The 13,272-nt window shown below is 43.3% G+C and overlaps 1 long non-coding RNA gene across 1 annotated transcript; it reads right to left on the bottom strand.

The window, feature by feature from the left end:
• Positions 1 to 899: 899 nt before the first annotated feature.
• On the bottom strand, positions 900 to 12,114 carry LOC143156740 (uncharacterized). The gene is made up of 2 exons (XR_012994687.1): positions 11,992 to 12,114; positions 900 to 3,716 (listed from the first exon to the last, which is right to left on the bottom strand). It is a non-coding gene; the product is annotated as an uncharacterized LOC143156740 (long non-coding RNA).
• Positions 12,115 to 13,272: the final 1,158 nt, after the last annotated feature.

Here is a 13,272-nt window from a genome sequence, read left to right as displayed (position 1 = left end):
TTCAGGCAAACACTGCCAGTCCGGCACAACCGCCGGCTTCAAAATTTCACTCTCTGTCCTTTATTGCCTCGCAATTAAAACCACAGTGGTATAGAAAGCACTTGTAGTCCTGATCAATCTCATACTGAATTCAGTTTCATTCTTTCTGTAGATTTTAATGAAGGTCATATCAGGTCCTGACAATATAAATATTCAATCTTCCAGGCCATTTCAAGCTCTCATGGTGTTGTTTCTTTTTTCTCGTTTACCTCTACAAAACCTAATCTGCTCAAGTACATCTGAAATGTGAATGTAAGCTAGTAACTGCTCTGAGGGCACTAGTCTCAATGACACAGAAATTGCAATTATTATATTCTTTTGCCATATGCCTTCTTGCCTTAAAAAACTGAGTTAGGAAAAAAGTTTCCTTATAGTTTGTCTAAGCTGCCACCTACATTCCCTTTTTCTCTAATCAACAATTGCATATTAGATAAAGTTTGACACCTTGCCAACCCACTTAGAAAGGTCTTGGACAGGAAACACAGCCAGTGAGGGACAGAAGTTCATGAGAAAGAGTTTCCAACATTTTTCCAGCTGACAGGAAACTACAGTTACCGCAAAGGATTTCTTGACGTTTTCACTCAAAAACATGGGTCAATAGTCAGACATTCCGTTCATGACTCAGGCATGAAAAATGTAAAACATCTGGCTCAAATCTATGCTATGAACATGCTATGGAGAGATTCATGACCTTAACCTAAAGGCTCATCGGGTTCACTTTTAAAGAAAATGAGTTTTATTTGAAGAACAACCATGTAGGAACATCCTGCAGTATTCTAGTTGTTAGGACTGAAGCAGTGAAATGCCTTCCTTCGATCAACGGCAAATGGAGGAATAACAGAATATAGCACTATTCTGCATTATTCAAAAATAGAAAAATAGTCTTTATTTTTCCTTTCCATTGCATTAGGGCTCATTTTCTTCATTTTCTTGAAGTTTTGAATAAATAATGACAATGTAATAGTTACAGCAACAATTGTATAGAAGCTGAAGCTAGTAGGAGGTCTTACTAGTTGTGTGGTAGGTGTTTAACTTTACTCACAATCACTGTAATAACAACCTACTTCACAAACACATTTCACATGACAGATGTTTTTTATAAACCCCGCTTCAAGTGATGAAATATTTATCCTTGTTTTGCAGATAGAAGAATAAATGGCATGCCTGAAAACAGAAGCAATATTAGCTGTGCCAGGGAATGGACCCAATTCTCTTCAGAGCCAGTCTAACATCTGTATAAGAATAGATTCACGAACTGAGGACTGATCCCTCAACACACCATCACTCTTGAAAAATCTTTTAAGTAGAAGATAGTCTGAAATGCAGAAATGACCATGCAGTCACAGACAAATTAGTGGCAACATCAGAACCAGATTTCAGAAGATAATCACAGAAGTCTATACAGATGGATACAGATTTGGTGCAGTAAAACCACATCCATCTTGTTGATATTTGGCTAGCTGAGAACATAGCAAGACAAGCCCGCATCTGCCTGTATGTGTCTGCATAGACATATCCATAAATTCCAGCCTCATGCCTAATTCTCATACTCACACTGCTTCATCAAGGGTTACGCAGAAGCAAGTTACTGCTATCGTTCCTCACCATCACTCAAACACAAAGCAAAGGAATGCAGTGGAGCAATTTTGGTTTGCTCCCTATGTTCAAGGCCAATTCGCATCTACGGAATTGTGATTCTGAGGCATCTGAAGGAACAGCTTGAAAAAGTGCCTGTAAAATCTGCCTGCTTGTGGTCAGTCCCTATCTCTATTTCTTTTTGTGGCCATGCAGCATAGGAAGAGACAGCTGTAGTGGGCACTGGGATCCAGCGGCTGTGTGATTTTTAACTACTGATGTATTCTTTTGTGCATAATCAACTAGCTTTTTAATAATGGATTCTCAATTACTGGAAGAAATACTAATGAAATATCTCTAGGTAGTGCATTTTAGGCCATTACTGTAGCCACCCTGTGAGCCTTTCTTTATGTGGCATGGCTTTCTTTTTAATTTCATGGTCTTTAGTGTACCTCTTCAAGCAAATTAATTTCTTTCCCCTTGTTCCTACTTCCCACTAAAACCCTTTTCACAGGGGGGCTTTTCAATGGCTTTCCCAGTCCTGGTGATAGTAATGCCTTTCTTACATTAGTTACCCTTAATTTCCTTAAAAAATCAGAGCAGAGCTGAAGTCTGGGTGGGGAGAAGTGCTCACTCAGCACCAGGCTCTGTGCTGGCTAGAGGACAGCATTTAATGCAAACATAATCGTAAATAGGGCAAACTCAGGAAGTGGTTTTAAATGTGTATATTGTTCAAGACAAAAATATTCCCATGGGAACCAGTGCATCAGCTGCTTCCAGCCTGATGGGGAAACATAATTTGGATGGGAACAGGTGGAATTCTTCCCAGTGTGTGAGTAATTTTTTCTCTGGCTCCCCTTACAGACTTTGGTACAGATCCTAACGCAACTTTTTAGTTCTTTGTTTTGCTATAAACCAAATCAAATGGGCAACGTGCAGGATGACTAAGCTGGTGGACAGGACTGTATTTTTCAAGGTTGTTGATTTTGGCTGAAAATGGATTCTCTTGGTTTCGTCTCATTGCTCAAATAAAATATAGATGGATAACTTGGGCTGCAGGTAACCTTTTTTCCTCCAGAAAAAAAAGGATTATTTCATACCTCTGTCCATCATGAGTGCTGTTCCTACGGCCTGGGAGAAGGATCAAGGAAAGATAAAGTAGAAACAATATTATTAAATCTTTCCTGAGTAGTCAAAATTTGATAAAAACTTGAAAATCAGATTAGGATTAGGATCCGAGTTCACTAAACATCAAGAGCAGCTGCATGTGATTTTTTGTTTCAGATGAATTATAGGTCCTGGAAAGGCCAACAAATCCTGCATGGAGAAATGTATTTAAAAAGTTAAGTGTATCACACTCCTTTGTTGTCTCTGTCACTATTCGCCTAATACTGTTTCTGCCAAGGCCCCATCATTACCACACTGAAGCTGGGAATAGCTATAGCTATATGCTATAGCACAGTACAGATGAGATTTAGTGAAAAATATCCAACACACAAGACAGCCTGACTGCTAGAGCCAGCAGTCTCACTTCTGTTGACTAGCTTGAGTTTAGCCCTGTAAGAAGCTTGTTTCTTTATTGATTTTTCATACGTGGATTTTTCGCCCAGGCAAGAGAAGCAAGGAACATCATATACTTAAGTTTTTCTGAGATAAACAGAAGGGGGAGAGTTGCGCTGTGAAGCTCCTCATGCTTGTGGCTTCCGCATCTTGCTTCTTGCTGGCTCCCTCCCTCCCTCAAGGTACCTGAGACACGATAGAGCAAAAGCCCCGAGTCTTCCTATGAAATGAATTTTCTCCAAGATTTGAAGGGAAGTGGCATATGAGTGGTGAAAGCTCAGAGTGGTTATAATATGAAGCTCCTTCGTTCTTTTCTGGTGCAGAGGAGCAGGAAGCGTTGGTACCTAGCACACCTTTTACTGAATTATCCAAGAGCTGAGCCAGTGCTTTTAAGGAGTGTCCCTTGACTGATGTTTTTCACAGAAATGATCTTCCCATGAGGAAGGAGTTCTCATCTGTGTCTTGTGTCATCTGCAGCGCAGAGCCTTGAGGCTGTTGTTGCAGTCAAGGTTCCCCTTTGCTTCCAAAGGTGTTTGTTTTGCCTGGATGAGAGATTGGAAACATTTGTGAACCGTGAGCATTTTCACACAGGGCAGGAAAACGCTTCCTGGCCAGCCTTAAATATACCTCACGGTTAGAGGTGAACTCTGACTCAAAAATCCTCTAGTCTGCAAACATCAAGAATGGAGAAAACAAGCTCTTTTGTCCCAATTTTATAGGTGACAGACAGGTGCAGATTTTGAAAAACTTACCTGAGATGACACGTCTATGCAGCGTTTCATAGGGTGCCAGGGACTTTTGAAGGCTGCCCCAAATTCAGATATAGTACAGCTAGGGCATGTTCCAGCCTATCTGATGGGTTCTGTATCAGTAGATACCTGTCAGTCACTCATCCCATATGGGCAGCAGATGGGGAAATTGCTGGGTGCATTGTGCTTACAGCTGGCCTCATACCTGCCCGTGAGGTGTAGCATGGATGCTCCTGTGACAGTCAGAATTTGAACCTAATTCTCACTCCAGCACATTCCCATATGAACATCCTTCACATTGCTACGGATAGCATGACTAGGTGTATGGATCATGAGCTATGTTTAAAGTTGGGTGGGAAAAGAGTTTTCTCCAACTTACAAAAAAGTTCGCAGTTTCACCAATGCTCAGGATGAAACCAACACCTTCAAAGGTATAATAGAGATAAATAAAAGCAGCTGCCATGGAAAGCTTTGAACTCCCTGGGTCTTCTACTGCGTATGTGGGAAATCTTCCTTATTTCAAAAATACATGGGGAAAATATGTATTTATATGTATACATTTGTATATATAAACATAAGTCTTCTTCTGAACACAGTTGGAGTTACAGTTGCAGGGATGCTGATATCTAAACCTAGGGCTGTTTCGGCAGAGAATGTCATCTCTGGATACAAATGTTCTCTCTGAACGTTTTTCCAGAATAAGACAGATAAATCTCTGGTGGAACTCCCCTGCAATTACATCAGAGGTTAAATCTTGTCCCATGTTCTTCCATGTTAACAGCTTTCATCCAACAGTGTTGGCTTCTTCTAAAGGCTGAAAGACAGAAAAACCTGCTATACTGAGTGCTACATGTGCTTCTGTACCACAATGATTTTATACAGGCTGGGATCAGAGGGGTTTGCTCTGAGGACAACACATCTTGAACTGGGTTTGCTGGTCCTTGTGCCTATATGTGATTTCCTCATGAGCATTGTGGAAAATCCCACAGATAAGCTGGTAATACAACTAAATTAATGAAAACATAGTTATAATGGAAGGAAACTACAAACCCTGTCAAAGCCTCCGATTTTACATTTCTACTACAGCCAATTGTCTAGCACCACTGCCTGAACTGCCTGGAAAGGAGGTTTCTGTCCAGCCTCCTTTATGGTCATGGTTGTCACAGGGCAACTGAGATCTTTGGGTAATGAATAAGTGTTGGGATGTGGCGTAAAATCTGTGTGTTCAGTTTTGGGCCCCTCACTACAAGAAGGACGTTGAGGTGCTGGAGCGTGTCCAGAGAAGGGCAACGAGGCTGGTGAGGGGTCTGGAGAACAAGTCTGATGAGGAGCGGCTGAGGGAACTGGGGTTGTTTAGCCTGGAGAAAAGGAGGCTGAGGGGAGACCTCATCGCTCTCTACAACTCCCTGAAAGGAGGTTGTAGCGAGGTGGGTGTCGGTCTCTTCTCCCAAGTAACAAGCGATAGGATGAGAGGAAATGGCCTCAAGTTGCGCCAGGGGAGGTTTAGATTGGACATGAGGAAAAATTTCCTTACTGAAAGAGTGGTGAAACATTGGACCAGGCTGCCCAGGGAAGTGGTGGAGTCCCCATCCCTGGAGGTATTTAAAAGACGTGTAGATGAGGCGCTTATGGACATGGTTTAGTGGGCATGGTGGTGTTGGGTCGACGGTTGGACTCGATGATCTTAGAGGTCTTTTCCAACCTCAATGATTCTATGATTCTATGATCTCTGCTGCTGCCTGCCTTCTTTCTCACCCAACTCTATCCTTCAGTTCTGACTTCAGATATCTCATTAAATGGGTCTTCTCTCTTGAGAAGCTCCCAAGAACTACATCCACCTCAAGCTTTGAGATGTTATTCCCTTGGCAAGGTTTGTCCCATCCTAGCAGTCCTACCAAAGCATCTTGAGCATGATCTGCCAGGTTGCTTTTCGTTCACAAGCAGTAGGTGTTCAGATATTAATTCTGACTCTCATGCTTACAGGGGGTGAGGTCAATCCATGTTACGTCAGGCTGTGAGGCAGACCCTCCAGATGTTTGCATCCTTGTGTCAAGAGGCCTTAGCCAAACGCTATATGGTTTCAGCTTTGAAAAATGCTCTTAGACCTAATTTTGTAGGCAGTTTTGCTTTTCATCCATTCTGGGGATGATTTATTTGGGCTGCATTTTTCTGCTTTTAAGATTGTGGGTGGATGTCGGTTATGATAATTTGTGTCTGGTATTTTGGTACTCTGGTATGTTTGCTTTTATGGTACGTGGATGGGAACTAGTTGCATTTTACAGAGCTATTTGTTGTAAAATTGTGGGGTATAAATAGGACTGAGGGAAATGGTATGCTACTCTCTCATGCTTAAACCACCACATTGCACAACAGTGCCATGGACTGGAAATGTATGTTTCAGGATCCCTGCTGGATTGTGGTTATTAAAATCATAATTAATACCTATCTGTGATGGATTGGGTTGGTCCTTCAGAGTTATCTTTGAAGCTTTTCTTCTCAAAAGCAACTTCAGTGTCACCCTGTCTAATTCCAATGGTATAGTCTTTCCATCTGCAGAGATCGAAGTGTGTTGATGAAACACTGACAAGGATTGGCAGATGTCTGCTATGCACATGAAACAGTATTCTGGTTGGCTTGCTGAAGTGAGTGGGAGCTATGGAAGCTTGCGTTTTGCAGGATATATTTCCAGCAAATATATTTTGTAGCAAATATTTCAACGTTCGAACTTGGTAGTAAAAATTCAGAGTCAGCATCTTGACTATATTCCCATCCTATGAATTCTGATGAACTAAAATGTTTTGCGTTCTCCACCAGGGATAAAACGAACATTTTCTGGAGTTTGTAATGAAAAATGTGAGAGAGATCATCAGAATAATCAATAATCTTGGCACTGGGGCACTTCCCTCAGAGGGGAAGGAGCGACCTAAATTCAAGTTCTTGGTCTGACTGTGGCAGAGTTGGAGCTTTCAAGATACTCTTCATGTCTCAGATTAATGATATGATCAGTCTGTTGCTCTGGGTCAGAAGTCACTCAGTTTTTACCAGCAACCCCATGCTGAAGTTGAGAAGTTTATCAAAAATTTTGAGAGGTTTTGTGGATTTGATCCCAGACATGCAAAAAAAGTTCATGCAAGCAGCTTTTTCCAGTCCTCAGATTAAAAGCCACTGGGTAACTGTTGACTTGTTCGAGCCTTGTCCCTGGGAGCTGCCTAAAAAAATCTTTGTTTTGCTCACTTCATGTTCTCAGCTTGGGAAATGGAATCCAATTTTCTAAACCATCTGTTACAGCAGCTAAACGTTAGCAACAGAAACATACAGCTGATTTCCAGGAAGAGCACAGGTTATTATCTAATTGTATTCTCTGTGCTGAGTCGGAGGGTTCCCAAGTCATTAAACAAGTGGCTTTGCTTGTTCTTAGTGATATTTGCACTGAATCTTGACAGATAGGTTTTTGCAGGCTGCAAATAGTACAGGGACTTGAGACCGGTAATGATAAAAATTCATGAGAGGACTGGCTGCCCACACAGGAGTACAACGCCCTGCAGAGAGCTAGAGCATTATTTGTATGTTGTATTTTCCATTGTGTTTGCTTAGTGTTAGGACCAGCTGCCTTCTAAATTTCATAATTAATTTCTGAAGATGTAAGGCTATGCTGTTCAAGTTACACTGTCATAAAATGAATAAACACTGTCCACATGCAAAAATCATTCCTTCCCAAACATCTTACTGAGTTTTCTTGTAGACAGGTATGTTTAGCACCATCAGTGGCCACACTTCTGCTTTTTAAATCTTTTCTCAAAGCTTCGTCTCACATAAATAAGTAAAATAGACTACTATGACTCATAAACGAAAAGAAAGAAACACAAGTATATTTATGTAGCAAAATTCAACAGACTTCAATTTTAACTGTCAAGCACTCCGTATAGAAACTAACCCTATTCCAGAAGGCTTCCTGTCTGCAAGATTTAATTGCAGACTTCTGGCAATTTATTCCCTAAGTGGAGTACAGCAAGTTCTGTTCATTTCTCATATCCCTTTTAGTGCTGACTTCTGTGCATTTCCCATGTGAAGTCATCCAAATAGATTTGCAAACTCTTGATTTCACACAAAGATACTGCCGGGGGATCGTGGCACCTACATAAGACAAACACCCACCAGTGCTTCTGAATCAGAGGAGCTTGCTATACTCTCTATCAGATCGCTGACGCACTTGGTGGCCTCAGCTGAGACTGTCCTACCGTACCAGGCCCTGTACAAGCAGAAAGGAAAAGACAGACTGTCAGATAAAAATGTGGCGGAAAGGAGGAGTGATGCTCAGAGGTGCAGAGAGATTAAATGACTGGCCGATGGTCACCCCTTAACAGCAGCGTGAATCACACCCAAACCTGTGTTCAGTTCTGTGATAACAGCACCAGACCTCCTCTCACTGTCTACCAAAAGTCCTCACAAAATGCCATCGATGAAAGCACAAATTATTGAAGCTGAATGCTTGCATCATGAAATGACATCTTGCTCTCTTGTTTTGTTCCACGGTTCCTGTTCTTGTATGCCAAATCATGGTGAACCATAGCAGCCAATCCATTTAGTGACTCTTGCAGTGAAAATAAAAATTATGTTTCATTTCATGAAGTTGTCATCAGAAATGATGATTGTAATTAGAAGAGAGAAAAGCTATTAGAATGCCCGAAGGCTGATGCTGGGAGGCACCCCACTGTGCTGACTTCAATTTTCTGAACATGTCTGATAACAGAATGGGCTCAGGAACTCCTTCTGAAATGACGGGAGGATGGGGACGAGTGATACTCAGGCATGTCAAGCTCTGCCTATATAATGCTCATCTGCTATTGTCATCATTATTCCTCTGGTGCCAAGTCTGTCTGATGTTAGACAATGGAGGCTCAACTCACCCGTGACGTAACGCTGTCAAAAGCCAACAGAGCTCCACCACTGAGGGGATTAGTCCCTCCTAAATCTTTTTCAGAGTGTTGGATGTGCTGCAGCTGATGTGTTAACGACTCTTGACATATGCTGCAGGAGTGTCTTTGCAAAGCTACTCACAGGGAATCTGCCACAGAGCTCAATTAATATTAATTTACATTACTGGGAGGTGGTGTGCATTTCCCACGTGCCATCTTGAAAACAGACCCAAAAAAGCTTTAATAATGAAGCAGATCACAATGGGAAGCGACTGATCCACACAGCCCCCCTGTAAAGGTAATCCCAGCTCCAGTGGTGGAAAAGTAACCAGAGGGGCTGGATGGATGCGGGCATGTGGACGGTGCTACAAGAGCAGGAGACCTGCGGGGTGCTTGATAGCAAGGAAGACGATGCTTCGGAGAAAGAGTTAATGTTTGAGCTGCCTCCTTTCTCACAGACACAGTCTAGCAGTATAAAAGCCCCAGCATAAGCCTGGCTGAAGGTTTGGTGATAAACATAGTAGAAAAAAGGATTAGATAAACCTCATACAGTAATGCTTTTAAGGACCAGAAAGAAAGCAGGCCATTTTCTCTGAAATACCGGATTTATGATCTGGGTGCAAATTACAGTAGGTAAAGTATTTGCCACTTTTCCTTTTGTGGAGAAGCAGAGCTTAAAAATGAACCGGGGAAACCCATTCTGGGAAAATACACCACAGAAAGGGAAAGGGTTTGAGACTCTTAGTAACACCATTGTAGAAGACACGTGAAACTTAACCTGGAGTACTGAGTACAACGCCTGTCAGCCACGTTAAAGAAATATTAAATTGTCCTGGAGCGTGAGCACAGACTGTAAACTGAGACACCTGGGGAATACGGACCCTGTCTTAAGAGACATTTTGTCTTATGAATACACTTTTGCAAGCCAATCTGAAAAATCAGTCCCGCACCTCCAGTTCCCTGCCCTCGGCATGCTGTGCTGGAGACAGACCGTGGCTCTGGTGACACCCTGGGAAGTCCCCCACCGCTGCTCCCCCCCTTCCCCGGCGGCAGGGTAGAGCCAGGCATAGGCTCTGCCTCCTCCGCACGGTTTTATGCGGATTCTGTGGTTTACTGGCAGCCGACAAGCGAAAGGGACCGCCTCGCTGCTTCCAGTGCCCTGGGACAACGCGGCTTCTGTGGGACAGCCGTGACACCTAGTGGTCACACACGCGACGTCCCGGGCGGCCAGGAGCTGCTCCCACCGCCCTCGGAGACCACCTCGCAGGTCTTCAGACCCCACCAGGGATAGGAAAAGGGCACAAGGTTTCTGTAAGAGCACCGGTGGGAGCATCAGCACACATTGTCAAAGGATCTCCACATATTTAAGAAGATTTTGCTCTGCTCAGCCTCCCTGCGAGTCTTTTGAGGAATCCCCTTTCCTGGAGTCACCCTCCTGATCCACCCCGCTGGGTTTTGCCCCTCTCTGACAGCCGCCGTGAGCCAGCCCCGCTGCAGCGGGCATGTGGCAACCGTGCAGAAACTCAACCACACACCTTGAAACCAGGTTAGATGATGATCATCGTTGCTGGGTTTGGCTCTAAAATCTACGCTTGCCTCTCTGCAATAACCTGTGTCCTTTGTCTCACTTATAAGGAGGGGTCAAAAAACTTGTGCTCAGACTGGGTCTAAGCAAGCAGGATTGTTTGGGGATGTTAGAATCATAGAATCATAGAATCATTGAGGTTGGAAAAGACCTCTAAGATCATTGAGTCCAACCGTCAACCCAACACCACCATGTCCACTAAACCATGTCCATAAGCGCCTCATCTACACGTCTTTTAAATACCTCCAGGGATGGGGACTCCACCACTTCCCTGGGCAGCCTGGTCCAATGTTTAACCACTCTTTCAGTAAAGAAATTTTTCCTCACGTCCAATCTAAACCTCCCCTGCTGCAACTTGAGGCCATTTCCTCTCATCCTATCGCTTGTTACTTGGGAGAAGAGACCGACACCCACCTCACTACAACCTCCTTTCAGGGAGTTGGAGAGAGCGATGAGGTCTCCCCTCAGCCTCCTTTTCTCCAGGCTAAACAAGCCCAGTTCCCTCAGCCGCTCCTCATCAGACTTGTTCTCCAGACCCTTCACCAGCTTCGTTGCCCTTCTCTGGACACACTCCTGCCTGGTTCCTGGCTCCTGTGTCCGTGCGCCCTCAAGTCTCTGCAGTCCACCTGCAGCTTTGCTGGGCAATGATTGCTATGATAGTACTTCTGACTTGTAACTTAATCCAAGGCTCAGTAGATGTGGTCAATAAATGTATCAGCTTTTACTGGTAGGCTTGCTTTTTTGACCAGGTAAACAGTTTGTTTATCAGAGTGGATAGTTTACTTTCCAGAGGCTTATCCCTAATATTACACTAATTTTTCCAGCAATGAGATGAGCTGCTGGTCTTGATTAGCCTCCTAAAATACAAATTTTAATATTCCAAACTCCACTGGAGAGAGCAGTAGTAGGCATTCCTATCGTCAACTTCATCCAAGCATTCAAAAACCAGGAAAAAACTAAGAAAAGAAAGGACTTAGATGCACCAGTGCTAAAAATTGTAACAATCAACTTCCAGTTCGCAGGCCTCCAAACTGGGATCTAAACCCCTGCTTTAGGTGCCGATGCTGTGGAGATCCTGCCCATGCCCCAGTGATGACGGCTGTATGAACAGCTGCACGTGAGCCATGTACAGAGACATGTACGTGTTCTCTCCAGGGCTAGCTGTGTTTCTTACCATTGGGCTAGTTCAAACACTTTTTCATTTAAATTCACTTTACTTAAATACATTTAAGTTTTAGATTCAAAATTCAATATTTAACTTTAGTTTTTAATTTAATTTGATATTTATAAAATTCACTTTAAAGATTGTTCGGACACTTCAAGAATGTTCTGATAAACTCACACGGAGGATGGGAGATAGAGCTGAGTGTCCCCAAATTACTGACGCTGAACTTTGTATGCAAAATACACCCAGGTACTAATAATGCATGCAAACATTGTGACCGCATACAGATACATAAACATATATATGTGTGAGGGTCTGTTTAAATAGGGCACACTCCCAGAACTCCACGCCAGTGATCTACACTCCTCCATCTGCATGAGCTACTACCCACTTTGCACTTACATGCGCCACAGTTCATGTCCAGAGCCCTTCTAACGCGGCCAATAACCTGCTGTGCTGAAGATGAGGAGCAAGTGCTGATGTATTGGAGGGCAAGGAGATCTGAATGAAACACTGGAAAATCTGGAAAGTCTAAACCAGAGCAGGCTTGCAAGTGAGCTGTGCTTGCCTCAAGGGATACAGTCGGTGCTCTGCAACCGCTGGGTAAATCATTTACAAGCAACGGCAGTGTGATGAAGGTGCTGCAGGGGGGAAAGAGACAAATGAGACCATGGGGAATGATTGACTACAGTTAAAGGTCACAAACCTTTGTAAATATGTGGTAGAAACTGAGTTAATGTGGTGAAAGATTTACAAGGCCTGAGGAGGCATAAGAAGAGGGCTGGGGGTGGCAAATTTTGGACCAGTATAAAAGTTGGCAGTCATGTATTAGGAGGAGGTAAGCAAGCCTGGCAGATACTCAGTAGCAAAGAGCAGGACCTAAGCCTCCAGTTTCAGAAGGGACTGATGCCTTTGGAAGCCCCAGTTGGGACGGTCGATGAAAGTCTTCATGTCACAGATTGTACAATCTCGAATAACCTTTAAAGCATCTCCTTTTGGTTCTCTGTGTGGGATGGCCCTGCTAAGGAGGTGCATTAGAACCTTCTCCTGAAAGGCCCAGAAATTGTGTAAAGTAACATAGTTAAAAAGCATGAGGGCACTAGGAAGGAAGAACAGCTTGCTTGGATAAAAACTTTCTTAGGGGCACTGTGAAAATGCCAGCAAATGAAAGAAGTGGCTGAGGCATAATTCACACCACCGAGTGCAAAATGCAAATAAAATGAGTCGGTTGTGAGCGCGGCAGCTTGCTGAAGTATGACATGTGCAGTTGACATTACAGACCCCTTATCAAAGCTGCTTTATCTGCCCGGAGCCAAGGCAGCGAGTGCATTTGTGCTGCTGGAACAGAACAGGTAGACAAATACATGACAGCTCATGGATCAGTTGGTCCCAGTTAAGTCAATGGAGCGGGCGCGGGTTTTAGAGTCAAGCACACTTTTCCCTTTGACTGACCAGTAACCAGCTGAGCTTTTGTGTGCCTTGGGCGGGGTATTAGCAGCACAAATCTACAAATTGTTCAGCCCTTAGACTTAAACCAGGAGAAAATAGTTCCAAATCTACCCTGAATCAAGAGATGCCAGAGGTTCTTATTCTTCAAATATCATTTTCTTTTAGCTGTGTCAGGAGGAATAAAAACTTCTCTTGAAAATCTTTGTGATCATTTTTAAGACTTAAAAGTGCCCT

Source organism: Aptenodytes patagonicus, chromosome 1 (genome assembly GCF_965638725.1).
Source record: "Aptenodytes patagonicus chromosome 1, bAptPat1.pri.cur, whole genome shotgun sequence".
Lineage (NCBI taxonomy): Eukaryota > Metazoa > Chordata > Aves > Sphenisciformes > Spheniscidae > Aptenodytes > Aptenodytes patagonicus.
Note: the sequence above shows the minus strand (reverse complement) of the source record. Positions and strands in the feature narration are given on the sequence as shown.